Source organism: Pteropus medius, unplaced genomic scaffold (assembly GCF_902729225.1).
Source record: "Pteropus medius unplaced genomic scaffold, Ma_sr-lr_union100, whole genome shotgun sequence".
Classification (NCBI taxonomy): Eukaryota; Metazoa; Chordata; class Mammalia; order Chiroptera; family Pteropodidae; genus Pteropus; species Pteropus medius.
This window is the reverse complement of record NW_024352786.1, coordinates 10,173,548-10,190,889: the sequence shown is the minus strand read 5'-3', so window position 1 is coordinate 10,190,889 and position 17,342 is coordinate 10,173,548. Positions and strand designations below refer to the sequence as shown.

At 39.8% G+C, this 17,342-nt stretch overlaps 1 protein-coding gene and 1 pseudogene across 5 annotated transcripts in view; both read left to right on the top strand.

Moving 5' to 3' along the window:
- Positions 1-311: 311 nt before the first annotated feature.
- PGCKA1 (PDCD10 and GCKIII kinases associated 1) overlaps positions 312-17,342 on the top strand; it is a 69,055-nt gene continuing 52,024 nt past the window's right edge. For 2 of the 5 annotated variants that reach the window (XM_039848828.1, XM_039848833.1), the window contains exon 1: positions 312-405. The gene's annotated coding sequence lies outside the window, so the exon portion shown is untranslated. Of the gene's footprint in view, positions 515-17,342 lie in introns of all 5 variants that reach the window. The other 3 variants (XM_039848831.1, XM_039848832.1, XM_039848829.1) reach the window with 3 other exon arrangements.
- LOC120591370 (uncharacterized) lies at positions 10,035-10,153 on the top strand (annotated as a pseudogene).

Below are 17,342 nucleotides of genomic sequence, written 5' to 3'. Positions count from 1 at the left end.
AGTAGGCACCAAAAAGTTACCCAGCACGGGCAGGAGGCTGGCATGCAACCTGGCTGTGGGTGCTCAGCGGCCCGGCTCCTGGATTTTCTGCTTCAGAGCTCCCGGAAGGCCATTCCAGCTGCGAGAGGTCGAAAGCAGGATTCCAGGGGCTGGAGCTCGCGCCCTCGGTGCAGCCTGGGCACCGCTGGAGGAGCCGCGCGGCGCGGGTAAAGGGTTACACGTGCCGGGGAGGCTCGCCCCGGGCCGGGTCACGTGACGCGCGGGCCCAATGACCGAGGCCGGGCGGCCGCTGCGAGCGCCGCGGGCTCCGGGCGGCGCTGAGCAGCGGCTGGTGTTCCCGGCGCGGCCGCCCGAGGCCGGCGAAGCCATGGGCGCTGCGACCCCGCCACCGCCGCCCGGGCCCAGGTAGGGACCTTCTTCCGCCCCGCGCGTGGGACTTCGCCGCGGGGAGGACAAGGGCTTGATTCCTGCGGAATTCGGCTTTGTGACATTATTTCCCCGATTTCTTCCGCAGGTCATTTTTATTTCCTTTTGCCCTGGGGGCGGGGGGTTGGAGGGCTGGGGACGATTATCAGTTTGATTACTTCCGAAAAGTTTCTTAATTCAACAAAGGTATGGAAAGACAAAATCCAGGATGGGGGCGGGGGGGCGGGAGACGGGCGGGAAACTTTTACAAATTCCTCAAACTAAAGACCCAAGACAGTTTGTAAAGCTTGGCATCTAATTGGTGTATGAAACACTTGTTTTTAAATCCCTAATTAATGAACTTTCAACAATGCCTGAGAACTTGAATTGGAAAAAGTGCAGGAGATTTTCGCCTTATTTCTAAGCCCTCCCTTCCCCCATTTTTAAGCATCTGAGTGTTTTTTGTTTTTTGGTTTTTCGTTTTTGTTTTTGCTTTTGTTTTTTTTTTTTAATGAAACGAAATGGAATGTGACCACCTCTGTTTCTTTGAAATGTCCTTGTGTCCCAGAATTTGCTCCTTTGGAGTGCTGGCGTTCTGGGTGGCCGTGGGGAGGGGTGGAGGGAAGAGGGAGCAGTGCTAGGTGGCAGCACCGTGTTGAAAGAGGGTGCCAGGTACAAACGGCTAAATGGTCACAAACTGTTTGCTGAATAATAATTAGGCAAGCACCTTCAGATTGGTTACTTGGGTCTCATTGACCTTGGCAGTTCTGATGAGGTGAAATTTTCACAAACTAACACTGCAGAATTTTTCCAATAATATGACAGAAATCAACGTTTTGGATTTTTTTTTTCCTCCAGCATGGAATTAAACTTAAAAACAAAAGAAATTTCTCTTTACTAACAACACATTTTATTTGACAGGTGGTAGAGATATTTACCCAGTGAATTTAGAGGAAGCCGGTGTTCCATAGGTTGGTTGAAATCATTAAAGAATAGAGTGTTTCCTTTCTTCCTGTCACTATGAGAGAATTACTGATGGTGCTTCTTACCATGGCTTGTGGATTCCTGGTGGTTGTAACGAAGCTTGTGAGGAGTAACAAAAAGATGAGAAACATTTGAGAGCTGATGAGAAAGAAAGTGTTGCTGCTTTTAAAGACAATAGATTTCATATCAGCCAATTATTCCCACATTTAATCCTCCAGCTGATACTATTTTAAGGAGACAGATGTTAAAGTCTTTTAAACACCTGTGCCTATAGAGCACCTTAACAGTCATGAGGGCAGGTCATTGGAACAATAATTTGAAGCTCTAAAGTTAGAGTTATGAAGTTATTTATTTCTCTGAAGTGCAAAGGGTCAGTTATAGAAAGCTGTCTTGATCATAGAGTAAAAATGGAACAGACACTGATGTAGGAAGGTGGGGTTCTTCATTTCTTTGTTCAAAGTCCGTCTTGCTTTTTCCTTCAGCAATTATGTGATAAGTGCCTATCATGGCACCTCATCCCAGGATCTGGTCCTCAATGGTTCTAATAAATATCTAATGACATGGTAAGATAAATGTGACCAATCTTAGCTATGTACTGAGAGCTTTTGCATATCTGGAATCTGAAAAACGGTATATCAACTAAACGTGTTCATTAACTTAAAAAATGAAAGGGTTCCCCTGATTTCCTGCCTAGTTTCTCTCTGAGTCTGAAAACACTACCTGGCTAAGCTCTGGCCGGAATCCAGTCCCAGCCCAAGGGCAGCGCAGTCCTGCCCTCCTGCCTCCTGGAACTGCCCTGCCTGGGTGCCCCAGCAGCCCATTGACTGTGTTTCTTGGAATGGACTCCAGTTTCCAAATAATCAAATACCAGCCTCCCAGTAGCTGGGTTTTCTCTACCTGGAATGTTTCAAACTCCCCTAGTTTTACAGTGTTTCCAATAACCCTGAATTTGGGGCTCTTTGAAGGTCTTAGTTAAATAGTACCTTGCTCCTGCCTTTTCTTTTTACTTCCTTTTTTGGTCTTTAGATTGATTATCTGGTTGCAGATAAACCTAGACATCTAGAAAACAGGAGTTGATAGGCTTATCTTAGGGAAGGGCAGCCGTGAGCCTTTAGCCATTTGCAGGTCAACTGTGAGTCACCCAGTTATAGCCTTTCTTAACCTTGTTTCTACTTGAAAGCTATTTAGGAGAATAAAATGAAAGTGAAATCTTTTTTCTACTCACACCCCGTCCAGCTGAGATCGTCATGGTCCCACAGAGATTGGAATCTTCAGAAAGACCATATATCATCAAAATGACCCTATCCTAAAACATACTTATAACACATCCATCAGATGAATGTGTCCTCAAGCAGATACTTTTAAAAAACTCAAAATACTGACTGAGTCCTCAAGCATCTTAGAAAAGATGCTCCTGAACTGCAGTGAATATTGTTAACGTAAGACAAGGAATATCATGTCTCAAATTTCACTATGAGCAGTGAACGCTTTTCTGTTCAGTGTATAAGTGGCTCTCTAAAATTACATGAAACCCTGACCTGTCCTTGGAGACAGCATGTGTGTAGAGCCAGAGACACCAGACGCTCAGTGAGGTCCTGGGGACACAGTCCTTGCCTTCATGGATCTTCACAGTCTTCAGAAAAGTCATGGAGGATTTTAAGCAGAGCAGACCTATATTTTAGAAAGTTTACTCTGGCTTCAATGAGAAGAATGAAACAGGGAAGAAACAAGCAAGGCAGCTGCTATAAAAATCCATATGAGAGGAGAGAGAAGTAAATTGATTCAAAAGATATTTAGAGGGGCAAAGGTATTTAGCATGCTAACTCAGAGAAAATAATTTACAAAATACATTTGTTCCAGGTAGATAACCATAAGCCACATTGCATTGCAATGCTTTCCCTACTGGCTGAAGTTACTCTAGGGCCCTGCGTAGTTTGTTTCCATCACAAAGTTTTTTTTGCAAAGAATGAGCCAAATATATTTTACATTTTCAACAACCCAGTGCTTCTTTATGTAGACTTAAATATATACATCTGAAGGCAAAGTTAAGATAAACTGTTGTCATATTGTACATACATTCTCAGGTTTAACTTAGCTCCTGAGAATAAAAATACCTGACTTTTGATTGTGCAGTAGTAGTGGAAGTGGGCAGTAGGACGGCCTTTTTTTTTTCAGTCGTTCACAATATGGCCTGCTGTATGTCACAGAGAAGACTGTACAGCCATACCTAGTTTTATTGCACTTCACAGATGTTGTGTTTTTAACAAATTGAAGGCAAGACCCTCCAGCAACAAAAAGACGACAGCTCACTTTGTTGCAGTGGTCTGGAACCGAACCCGCAGCATCTCGGGGGTGTGCCTGTACTTGCAGGAGTGCAGTGAAAGAGTATGTACTAGCAGTATGCGAGAGGTGCTGAATGCCTGTGAGAGAAAAGTCACCTTAGTTATTGACTTACTGCCACAGGTATAGCTTTTTAATATAACATGTATTTTGAATGATTTGTAATTTACTTGTTTGTTAGTCCCAGAATCAGTCTTTATACACATAAATTTTTAATGTTTTTTAAATTTTGGTGTTGAATCTCCCCCTACCCCATTTGATAATTAAGTACATATATCTTGGATCATTTATGTATGATAAAGGCAGATTTGATTCATACTTGATGGCTGTAAAATAGTATCCCTCTTATTCAGTGATCAAACTATGCAACCTCAGCCCTCCAGAATGTTTATTGCAGCTTAGAAATGAATAAAAGAAGTTCACCTGCGCCGGCAAATAGTCGTTAAGAGCCACAGACTTAGATTCTCACTAGAACTTACATGGCATTCTTTATCCTTTGATTCCTAATGAGCTTCCTGGTTCACAGCGAGGAGGCCCGTGGTATAGGTTTGGTGTGTGGCTATTCTAAGTGAATGGAGCTGCAACCAACTGCGAAATAGCAGAGGCGACATAGTGAAGGTTTTCTGTGATTGCATCCTCAGTCTACAAGGAGAGGAGATTTGCGTTCAGCACTTTTAGCAAGGAAATAAGTACTATGTTTTGGAAAAGTACACCCTCAATCATTTTTACAGCTAGAAAAGAAACTTAAGAGCCATTTGGTCTAACCACCTTAATTTACAGATGAGAAAACAGAGGCTCAAAAGGGTTAAATGATGTGTCCAAGGTCGTAAGATTGCCCATTGGAAAGCTCCTGGGACCAGAATCTAAGAATCCCAACTCCCAGTTCAGTCATCTTCCTACGACTGACCCCCAAATTTTAATTTTAGTGGTATGGAAAATAAATTTCCTATTAAGTACTTTTTTCTTAAAATATTATCATAGACACTATTTATGAAGAAATTACATATACAGTATTATTAGTGCCGTGTAACAAACCACTCCAAAATATAATGGCTTTAAATAACCACGTATTAATTTATGACTTTGCAGATCAATACTTTGGGCCTGGAGAATCTGCTGGTCTTGTCCAGGCTCTCTTATGCATCTGTGGTCGCCTCGGTGGCTCTGCCTCTGGGTATTGGCTGACCATTGCTGAGTTGGCTGGGGAACAGCTAGGCCTCATGCCTCCCATCATTTGACAGGCTGGGTATAGTTGTAAGAGGGAGCATGGAAGCAGAGCTCCTTGAGGCCTAGCCTGAAACACACACAAGTTGCTTCTCTTCCAAACTATTTTAAAAGCAAGTCAGGAGAATGGCCTGGATTCAGGAGGAATGAGGAATTGTAGCCATTTTTGCAATCTACCACATTGGCAGAGCACTTTATATAACCCACCGAACTTAATTCTCACATCTACTCTAGAGGTGAAGGGAGAATTCCTATTTTCAGGTGAGGAAACTGAAACCCAGTCATGTTGGTTGGTCTGAGTTAGGCAGCGGATGCAGCTGGTAGGTGATGGAACCCACGTGGTGTCAACTGGGAGCTGATTAGAAATGCGGAGTCTTGACTGTACCTCAGAGCTGTTGAATCAGAATCTGCATTTTAACGGGATCCCCAGGTGATTCATAAGCAAAGTCTGAGAAGTACCGCAGTAAAGGGAGCATGGGGAAAGTGATTGGTTATAAGATGGTCTGGTGGTGGAAGGACATTGTAGGCAGGGAGAACAGCAGGAGCATAGGCCCAGAGGCTGGAGTCTGTAGGCATGTGAGGGATTCCTGGACTAGAGAACCAGTGTGTTTTAGAGTAGAGGGAAATAGTGCGAGACTGATAGGATCACCTGATCCTGAGGAAGTCTGCTTTTTAGGAAGGCTAATTAGGCAGACCTGTGGATGGCCTAGAGGGGAGAGTGAACCCTTGGGAGGTTTTGCTGTCATCTAGGCATGTCATGAGGACAGCTCAGACTAAGGCAGAGATGGTGGAAGAGACCAAGAGTCCAATTTAAGAGGCATTTCAAAGCACGTCCCCTGAGACTTGATGCCAAATTGGATTCTGGGGAAAGTAAGAGAGGAAGTGAAGGTTGTTTTGGACTGCCAGGTTCTGAATTGTTTCCCAATCTTTAGGTTGAGATGCTATCTTTGCATTTGTTCCTTACTACTGAAAAAGAAGACACTTTTTGGTGATAATGGTGGTTTTGCCAAGAGGCAATTCAAGCATTAAGGTTCCAAATCTGTTTGCCCATGTAAATTTCCTGTAGCTAGAGAATTTTTTTTTAGCAGGCGATTAATTATAATGAAACAGTTCTTCATATAGTTCTTCTGTTTATTAGACCTCCTCAACTGTTGTGTGACATCTATATGGGTAGGATTATATTGCCCCTTTTGCAGATAAGGACACTGAGACTTAGCATGTCACTCAGCCAAGATTCAAACCCAGGTCTCCTTATCCCAAACCAATCTTCCATTTGTGCACTGAAGCACTCTGCAGGTTTTGTATTTGGTCTTGAGAGGAAATTTTCAGTCTGATCAGTTTTGGGTTTTGTTTTGATTTCCACATACACTGTGCCAAATTCAGAAAAGTGCTTGACAGTTTAAATCAGTGATTTTGAAGTAACTATTTCATGAAAATTTGAAAATGGCTCATAATACCGATTTCTTTCCTCATCTGGTTTTCTTATTTTTAATTTCCATATTGATCCCAATGACAACAAATCACACTTTATATTTCAAATAATATGAGTTATTTTGCAACCTTTTCTTTTGATTCTTTGAATGATAAAAATGTTTTTATTTTTTCCAAATATATTTTTAAGCCTGCTTCCTAAGAAACTAAGCTGATGCTTAAAAAATGCCCATAGATTATAGAATCATGACCCAGAAGGGCTTGAAACATCTGGTTTTATGGATAAGAAATCCAAGTTCTGGAGAGCAGAAGTGGCTTGTTCAAGGGTACCCCACATGTTGGAAACAAAACTGGAGCTGCACCCCTTGTTCCTAACCCCCAGCCTTGCACTCTGAATAAACTGCTTCAGAGTGATTTCTGTCCCTGTTGTCCTGTTTCCCAGCCTCTGACCACCGCGTGAGGAAGCTGGGAGAACTCACAATTCAAAGTCAGATAACCTGAGTTCGAATCCTGGTTTGCTAACTGCCTGGCATGTAACAAAATGCACTTACTGCTATAGTCATTGCTAAAAGAGAATCATAAATCAGAATTAATTAGCTAGACAGTCAAGATTGAGTTTCCAAAGTACAATGTATCTGCATCCTCTTTTAAACCTGACAGGGCAGGTTTTATGATTCTCACCGTGATTTGGTTTTGGTGAAGGAAGCCAAGTGTTGCAGGAGTGGACGTAATAAAAGCTTCAGAGATATACTGCAACGCGGGCAGAGAGGCTCCACCTCAGAAGACCACTGATCTCCCTGCCCTGAAATGAGTTCCATCTCTGTTAATTCTATGACCGTTTTTGATGCTGAAGCACAGGGCTAGGTTGTGGCTCCAGGGAGGTGAGCTGGAAAACAGAGGACGGTAGAGAAGTCACAGCCCACTGATGTGGAGAAAGTTAAAGGGTTCTTTTTTTTTTAATACCCTGACTAAATTCAAAGATTTAATGGGGCCAAGCAGTCAGACTTTCATATTATCAAAAAAAAAAAAAAAAGCTAAAGTAACTTTAGAGAAAGTAAAATTACTGACAATTGTCCTGTAAGAGTTAATTAGACAAAACGCAAAACGAGCAAACAAAAACTCAAGAATTCGCCACCCTAGCAATTTGCAGGTCTCTTAACGGCAGGTGTGACTGGGCGAGGCACACGTACACACACGCCCATAAGTCAGAAACATCAGAACCATCTTCTCAAACACAGATGACAGCATCATGTGCATGTTTGGCCCCATTAAATCTCTTTACTCAGAAACTTCTGTTGGCAGGTGCTCACCATCCACTTAGTTTCTGTGAGCCCTTGGAAAAACCTGGGGCGGTGGTTGGATCTTCTTCCCTCACTAAGCCATTTGGTCCACTTCTTGAGTGAGTCTCAGAGGAGTAAAAGATGTAAGCCGCTCCGTCAGAAGAGACTGGAATGAGGGCTGGATTCACGCCAGCTTTGACTCTGCCATTTGTTGTGGGACCGCAGGAGGAATTTCGTGTAATCTCCCTTGGTTTCAATTTCTTTATCTATAGAACCGGGAAGCTAACTAACTGCTTCCCCTAGCATGTGTCTGTCCTTAGTAAATGTTTAATAAATCGGATGGATACTTAGCCTCTGCAGCCTTCAGTTTTCTCAAGCGTAAAATGGAAGATTTGGACCAGGGGTAGTTTTAAATCCTTCCTCTACCTCAAGCATGTTAAGAACTTTGGGGTGAAATGTAGTAACAGTTCCCTGTTTGTATCAGTGAGAAGTGGGGGGGAGGGGTCAGTGACTTCATTTTGAGGAAACAAAGTAAAAGTGGAGTTCTCTGAGAAAGCAGAACTTTTTCACATGCTGAAATGATCATCCTGTAAAGGTTGCGACTAAAATATGGAAAAATGAGAGATGAAGAAGATGATTTTTTTCCTGGTCCTCATTTCCATAAGAGATTTTCAAAATAAGTAAGTTGGCATTTATTGTATTTAAAAGAGAGGTCCATTGCCTTGCCTCTGCTACTTTATATACTCGTCATTCTTCACTTTGTGAGTTCAGTTGAATTTTAAAAATATCTATATTACAAAGTGTTTCTACTGTGGAGGGCCCACTCCATTTAGTAAACTTAGTGATATAAAAAGCTTTTTTTTTTTTCCTGTTAATGCGGTATAGACTAAAATCTAAACCAACTTCTATTGAACAAATGGAGGTTGCACCAGGTGAACAAAATGAACTTGGACACAATTTCTTAGGTATCAGAGCAGTAACCGTACAGAAACAGCACTCTGCATTCCTGTATGGACTACAAGGGAGGTGGGTCTTGGGCACTATGAAGCGTGCAATGGGAGCTGTGACCTACCTGAGAGTCAGGGACAGGAACAGCTTTCCTGAGGATGAGAGGGATCTAACTAGGCAAAGGGAGTCGCAAAGGTGAGAAACGTATATAGCAGGCTCACCTCCAAGGTGGCAGTGTTCCCAGAAATGTCTTGAGTACCAGAGAATTAGCTGTAGGTGGAAGCGAGATCATGTAGGGCTTCGTAGGCCACGCACTATCATCTGACCTCAACCAGTCTAGTCCTTATTTATTTAAGGTTTGTTTGTTTGTTTGTGGGGTGTCGAAACGTCCAATATTAAGACATCGGTAAAGTCTCCTTCCTTGAAGCCTCGGTTGAGCAAATCTCCAGTTCAATTCAGCCACACCTTCCAACATCAATTCGTGAGCAGGAATCAAAACAATCGTGTATCCTGTTCTGTAAGCTTTGTTAAGTCCCTTCTTTTAGTTTCTTCAACTACATATTTCACGGAAAGTTCATTCAACACAGTGTGACACTCTTTAGAGACAGGGTTGAGCTAATTTAAGAGTTTAATCCACAGGAACCCTTTGAGCTAACCACTGGACAAAGCATTTTTCAGAAACTAGCATTGGGAACCGCTGTAACCAGAGGTTACTGAATTGCTACCACCTACCATGTTGATTCGAGAGCGAGAATGCCTTTACACTATTCCAGCCAGTTCACGCATCTCACACAAAACCGACTTCAAGGAGAGATAACTTCTAATATCTATTTGCTAATTAAGAAAGTCCTTTGTGTTAATTAGAAATAAGAAAGCTAACATAACTTTAGACACCACCTCTGGACTATACTGCCTTCTATTAATGATCATCTCTGAAGTGTACCTTCCTGTTTAGGGCAACTAATTTAATCTAAATCCTAGAGTGCAGATTAAAAACACACTCATGAATCTCAGACTGTCTTTACTGATATATCTCAAAGTGTGTTATAGACAGTACAACCTTATAAGGCAATGGTCTTTATCTTAAGAACAGTAAGAAGCTATTGAAGGCTACAAAATAATAAGATTTTGTATCTCTGGCTGTAGTTTGGGAAACTAAAAGGCCAAACTTTGGAGAGAGAGGAGACCAATTAAGGAGCTGTTACGTGGATGTTGTTGACTCTCCACTTGAAGAAAGTGGGAGTAATTAGATGGAGAGAAGTGGATGGGTTCCTGAGTTATTTTCAGTGAAATGACCAGGACCTGGTGATGGATTGGAAATGGGAAGTGAGGGAGGAAGTGTAAGATTGAATTTTAGAACAAAGTCTACAAGGACTTTTGTTGCAGTGTTGTTTGTGATCAAAGGAAAAAAAAAAAAATTCAGTCTACAGCCATACCACCCTGAGCACTCTCAATCCCGTCTGATCTTGGAAGCTAAGCAGGGTCGGCCCTGGTTAGTACTTGGATGGGAGACCACCTAGGAAGACCAGGTGCTATAGGTGTAAAAAAAAAAAAAATTCATATGTTGTCAATATACGATAGTTAAATGAACTACAAGTTATAGATACAATGCAATACTCTGCACTGATGAAGAAATGAGATGTATATGTGACGACGTGGTAGATATCCAGGATATAAGAAATTTTTAAAAATTTGTTGAAGAAACATGCACTTAGCATTCCATTTTAATATAAAAAGTAATGATTTTAATTAGCACTTAGCAATAGTAATGATTATAATTAGTACTCATAGGTAAAATATCTGGAAGGAAAATTTCTGTACTCTGGATTTTTTTACAACTGCGAAACCAGACTGCAGAAAATGAGCAAACTGCCGGGAAAACTCCTGATCATTCTAATCCCAAATGATTTTTCCCTGTTCTGAACACACGGAGCACATTCCTTCCAGAGTGTTAGATCCCAAAAGGACCTTAAAGGTCACTTAGTTCAACATCTCCACTTCACATCTGAGAAAACAGGCCCAGAGAAGTGAATTGCTTGGCCAAAGTCCCATGACCCTAAATTAATAGCAGAGCCAAGACAAGAACCTAGGGATATGCTAACTCAGTCTAGAATCCTTTCTACTATGAGCTGGGTCTCCCCTAGCATTCCCTGTATCTATGAATAGTTTGGCTTTTATTGGATTGTCAAGTGACTCTCTTCCTCCTTCAATAAATCGTGTGCTCAGACTCAGATAGTCAGTGTCCAGCATCCTGCTGAATATACAGTAAAACACTCATTAAAGCAATCAATAGACTTAGACTTCGGATCCAAGAGGCAGGACTAAAATTCAGGGAAGAGAAAGACTCCCACACTTGTGTTGCTCTCACATAGCTTCCTCCCCATCCCCCATGCCACTACCCCTGCCCACATATTCAGTAAGAATAAGTTAGGGGCACTCAGCTGCATTGCCTAATTGGTTACCCTGGGGAAATGGACTTTGAATTTGAGGGATGGTCAGTGAGTATCCTTCTCACTGCAACAATAACACCAGTATCCTGAACTTCCTAGAGGAAATGGCATTGCTCTTCAAGGATTCTTTCAATTAGTTGATGTCAGTGATTTCCCCCAGCTGTCTTCAGAGTTCTCCCTTCCTAAGACTCAAGATCTTTTCACAGAGTGTGCTTCGGGGACTGTTTCTTACAGAATTGCAGCGATCCTTGTTCTGATTGTGGGCCCAGAGCAGTGTTTCAGACTGTCCACCTTCATGTGGTGATGGCCTAGCAAACTGGACACTTATGGATCAGAATTCACTGACACAAATGAGGGTAGATAACTACCTTGTCCTTATACTAGGAATTACCCAGGGGAGATTAGGGAGCCACTTGCCCTCGTCTGTTAAGGGCTGTGTTTGGCTTTCCCATCCTCCATGCCTGATTCTTTTCTCCTTCTCCCCCGAAGCTAATCAGTACTTTTGTCTATACTGAACCACACTTGGCATCTGGTGTTCATCACCTAAATGGGCTGCTGTCTGTCGGAAACTATTCTGTTCCTATTTTACAAATTCTGTGAGCTTGTTTCCAGCGTTTTATTAATTTATTTCAATTTAGCATTTTCCATATCTTAAACATTTCCATTTTTAAATTAGCATCTGTTTTTTTTTTTTTAGACACCACACACATTTATGTAAAGTTTAAGTTTATGCTTTTTCAAACCAGTTTTTCTCCTATTGCTAATCTTGTGTGGGTTCACAGTGCTGAATTTAAAGTACTAATGCATTTATACACTTTATCTTAAAACAACTACTAAAACAATGGTTAAATATCACAATTGTGCTACGCCTTTAAATTGTATTCAGCAAGCTAGTATTTTGATGTAATGAAAATCAGGATAAATTTAAAGTACTAATAATTATTGTCCCCTGGGTCAGCTAAATGTCTGCCTTTCAGTAGGCTCACATCATGCTTTTCACAAATGCAGAAATTCAGTTACTGGAATCCTAGCCTCACGTAGAGGCTGAGATGATGATGATGAGGAGAACGTATGCCCTTTCATAGGAGAAGAATAGTAGACAAACGGAACAGAAAAAATGTGAACGAACCACAGCTCAGCTGATCTTAGAATCAGAAAATTCCTAGATGACAAAGTTGTTGAGTTATTAGATGGTATGATATCCTTATACACCAGCCCTGCACTGTTTGTGTACCTTCAGAAATACCTGGAAAAGGTTATGTTTCTCATTGTTCTTTTCAGCTGTGGCCAGACTGAGCAATAATCTATCTGACTGATAGTAATCTTGGTATGAGATATAGTTAGCAAATTTTCTAGTAAAATGCAAAACATATTAGACGGATAACAGGATAGACTGAAATTAGTCTGCCCCAAAAACTCAAGAATTGATATTCCCCATAACTTGCCCAAATATTGACAAAACATTTTTATGCTGACACTGTAACACTTTGGTAGGTATAGTTTATATGGCTAAACATCGGTACATTTTGATTGTTAATGGGGATAATAGCCTTTATTGGAAATTAAAATTTCCATAAAAGAATTAGAATATAAAGATCTGTAGTTATAATTAAGGGCTAGATAAGGTAGACTCAGTGATGTCTCTTAACATCCATAATTAACATTTAGGCATTTTCTATTTATTCTTTTTTGTTTCATAAAGTAAAGAAATGTATGAAAAAGTTAATTACCTCACAATCAAAAGAAATGTTTTCCTGTTAGAACTTCTCAGTTGGAATCTGAAGAATATTAAGGAGTATTTATTTCTGATGAAAGTGTAGAGGGAAGCCAAAGCAAAAAAGGCTGCTGTGTCTTTAAATCCGGAGATATTTTATAATTGTCCTTGAAGTTTCTGTTTTCATTTGTTTGCTTTGGGTGGGACATGGAAAAATATTTGCCTACTCTATGGTACTGATCTTTATGTGTGTGTTCACAAATTTCCTCTCCTGAGAAAGGTGGTAGTTAATTCATTGGTGATGCCTTTTTTTTTTTAAGTGTTTGCAAATGCATGAATTTCTATATTAAAAATTGGTAAGTTCATTTAGTATCTGAGGGTCAGATATAAAAAGAGATATCTCTGAGATACTTTAAAACTGTGAAACTTCAGGAATTAAGCATGGATTTTCTAGTTATATATGATCCTAGAAGCTACCTTAGTTATATGATCAGTATCTTCATTACAAATCAGTTTTTAACAGAGTATTGATGAAGTCTAATATTTACTCTAAATAACATCATTTGGAAAATCTTAACTTGCTCATTTAAATAGTTTTTTTTAATGTTTTGTGAATATCTTTAGATTATTTTGAGTGGCTTGGAGACAAGGCATTTTTTTTTTCTTGAGAGAATTAAAATTCCAACAGTGCAGAAATTCTTATTCACTCAACAAGTATGTATCGAGCATTTTCCATATTCCTGACCTTTAGGGAAAGCGTAAGTCACCTTCCCGGAACCCCATAGTGGGCATTTTTCACAAATGCAGAACATTAATTTGCAAATAAAATTCTTGAATACCCTTCGCCCACACTGATACACTTGGAATTGAGTGCAAACTACATGATGTGTGCTGACCAGGATACAGAAGTGAACAGAGTCCCTGTCCTTATGTGGCTTATACTATCTACTTGGAAAAAAAGGAACATTTAATAATCACATAAATAAAACTAGAATTTCAAATTGTGCTACCACAAAGGAAAGATAAAGGAGTGTGTAACAGCCTTTATGGGATCTGAGTTAGATGGGGAGGCGGAGGGGCCAGGGAAGATTTTTTGGAGAAAGTGACATGCTGAAAGTGGAAGAATGAAGGAGAGAGGTGGGGAAGATTGGTTATTTAAAGGGACTATGGTTCTGGGGGTCAGGAACCCCAGTTTCTAGTTTAAGAGATGCTAATGGCTGCTACTGAGCATATCTTCACCCCTGTCCCATTTTTTTTAACTCAGAAAACAGAGTTGAATAGAACCTATAGAATTTCTCTGATCGGTGATTCTTGTAAACCGCTGCTACCTTCCCGGGAAGCTGCGATGGCGCCCTTTGGGCCATTTCTGGAGCTGTCATCATCCCAGCCCACATTCAGTGTTTTCCCAGAAACCGTATCTGAGTCCCTGCCAGGCCGGCTGAGACAGGCCAGATTCAGGCGGTTCTTTAGGCTAAGTTACCTCAACTAAGTTACTTCCTGCTCCACCTGAATCTACAAAGTTATCTCCCTCTATATCAATCCTTTCCTCATTCTCTCCATTTTAAGAGGATAAGGTGTTCCTTTTCCTTCTCAAGGTCAACCTTTTCCCAGGGACTCCTTTACTTTTAGCACCTATGCTGTGGCACATTGCACACCAATTAATCTGCCCTGCATCTTCCAACTCTTAGCACTTGTCCCTTACCACTGATCCCAAAAAGGAGTCAGCTCTCTCCTAAGTAAACACATTCAAACCCCCTTTTTTTTCTCTTTGTTCGTTTAAATAAAGAACCAATATCTCTTCCTTTAAGCTTCATTCCTTTGCATTTTGGCTACCATCCCATGCCTATCTATCTTATCTCTCTCTCTCTCTCCTTCACAGTTTCCCTTATTAAACTATTGGGTTAAAAAGTCTTAAGGAATTCTTAGGTCCTTGCTGCCTTTAAATGCAATTGCCAATTTCTCACTTTCAGTTCACTCCTATATATATATATATATATATATATATATAGCTATTTGTTTTCTACCCACATCATGACATGAAATTTTCACTGATGAACTTTAAATTTTAAATTTAAGATTAAATCTGATGGTCATATTTCATCCTTTTACCTTATAAACTTCTGTTACATTTCAAACTACTGACATTGACAATGTCTTCCTTTTTGAAATTCTCTCTTTCCTGTGACTTCTATTATATGATCGATTACATTTCTCACTCCTGGTTCTTCTGTGACCAGTCCTTATTAGTCTGCCACCTATTATGGGGGGTTTGATGATGCAGATTCCAATTGCATGTCCTATGAATTAGGACTTTGTCATCAAGGAAGAGTAAACAAAGAATTCAGAATACGATTAAAGAGTGGCTAGATTCATTAATTGGGGTCACTTGGCACAACAGCCAATGTGGGAGGTGAAGAATCAAAGAGGACTTGAGAATTAGGTAACTAGTAATTTGAATCCTGGGGACAAAGATAAGAAGATGGAACCCTTTGTTCAGTTTGGGTTCTATGTTAAAGCAAATTCCTTACAAGATAGTGTTTTAACCCTGAGCAGTTTGGAATTAAGTATAAATATGATACACTAAATAAAATCCAAAGTATTTATATTTTTAGATAAGTTTATAGAAATGCCTAATATTTTAAATATGTACAATATTCACAATGTTTAAGATAATTTGTTAATATAATTTAGTCTTGTGATTCCATTTTAAAATATGTCATTAGGCGATTGATTTAGACTTTAGATCTTTAAGTTAAAACTTTTGAGATAATTGTGTTATGTTTTATACAGGCTGAAATATTTAAGAGAACTGAAGATTCCCCTTATTTATGAATTTGATTTATTCATTTTATAAAATGACTTAAGTACTGGGAAAGGGTTTGTTTTATTGGCCAGAAAACTAAAATATTTAAATAGAAAATCAAATATATTACATTTGTGTTTAAACTGTCTTTTACTTTAATTAACCACATTGAAAACTCACTACTAAAAGGACTGACAAAATACAGAGAATTTTAAATACAGTGTAAAGTTTGTAGTTGATCTCAACTCAAGAGAAAACTACAGTTTTGGATTATAGTTTAATTTATTTAGTAAATTAAATATTAATGAAAAACACAAATAGCCGCGCCTGATAACTTGTGGGGCCCTAGGGGATACTTTATAACCCCTGCTGCTACCCTCCGCTTCCAGGCATCGAAGCTGGTATTTGTTAAGGTCTCTTTGTCAAGAGAGCAGAAAGAGCTGACATTTATTGAGCACCTGTGTGCTGGGAACTCTAAGTGGTTTATATACGTTGTTTAACTTAAAGGAGTGGGTTAAGCAAACTGTTCAAGATGACAAAGCTAGTAAGTGACAAAGCTGGGACTCAGTCAAGGTTTATGTGACCCCAGAACCCACCCGCTCCTCCAGCAGACTGCCTACATTACCCACCTCGCCTCAGAGTAGCTGCTTTCTCATGCACTTAGGTTTCCTCTGATTTTTATGCAATGGCATGAATGATTCGAAGATCAAGTGATACTTAGAAAGTCACAGATTAGTTTATAATATTTAGTAGATCTTTTTTATTTCCTTATAAAAGATCTCTCTTCACCTTTTAAACAGATCTATGAAAATACCAAGGCTTAAGGATTTCAAAAATCAATACTGTCACTTATTGAAGATGCATCAGCAGAGTCAGTTCTCCCAACTTTTCTGCTTGACCTACTGCTGGGTTAGGAAAAAATCTTCTCCATCTTTCCATATACTGCCAGACCTAGAAGGGTGTGCTTCAGTCAAACTGGACGCAAAACATTGGGTTTAGAGGAAATGCTGTCACAAGAGCACCTTTTAAGAAATAAAATTGAGAAATCATCCTTCTCACATTTCCTCCTTCCTGTTCCTTCATCCACTTCATAGAAACAATGCTCCTTTTTTCCACTGAGCACTTCAACCCTAGCACAAATTTAATAAAAGTGGCAAAACTGGACCTGCTGTCTTATCCACATCCACCCACCCAGAGTCCCACCCTTTAACCCCCATGGAGGATAAATCCTTTAAATACAAGCTGCCAAGTGCAAGCTAAAGATCGAGATAACAGGGATCCTTTGCTCAAAATAAACATTTTAAAAATAATGAGCATTCTAGTCTATATTTCTCATTCCTAATTAACTTTGTCCCACCCAAAACTACAATGTTGTTTTTGTTAAGATTCTCGAAGTCAGAGGAACTTTGGTATAGTTTCTCTTCAGGAAATTATATATAAAAATATACCACCTTTAGCAATGTTTATGAATTAGTTATTAGGAAGATCAGTTCCCTCGAGCTATTCTATTTAATGGAGTCACATATACAAGTTTAAAAATTGGGAAGAGCATAAATGAAGATATAATAATTATATATGCAGTGCTACAGAATAGATTTCTAGAAAATGGTTACAGTGAGCAGGACCTTTTTACTAAAAATGTTTAATTAGAGCATGAGGAATTTTAATTTCCAGAATTGCTTGTGATTGTGGCCAAATTGAAAATAATGTTTATTATTGCAAAATAATGTTTCCTCATCTATAAGAAGGGAAGAAAAGAAAGG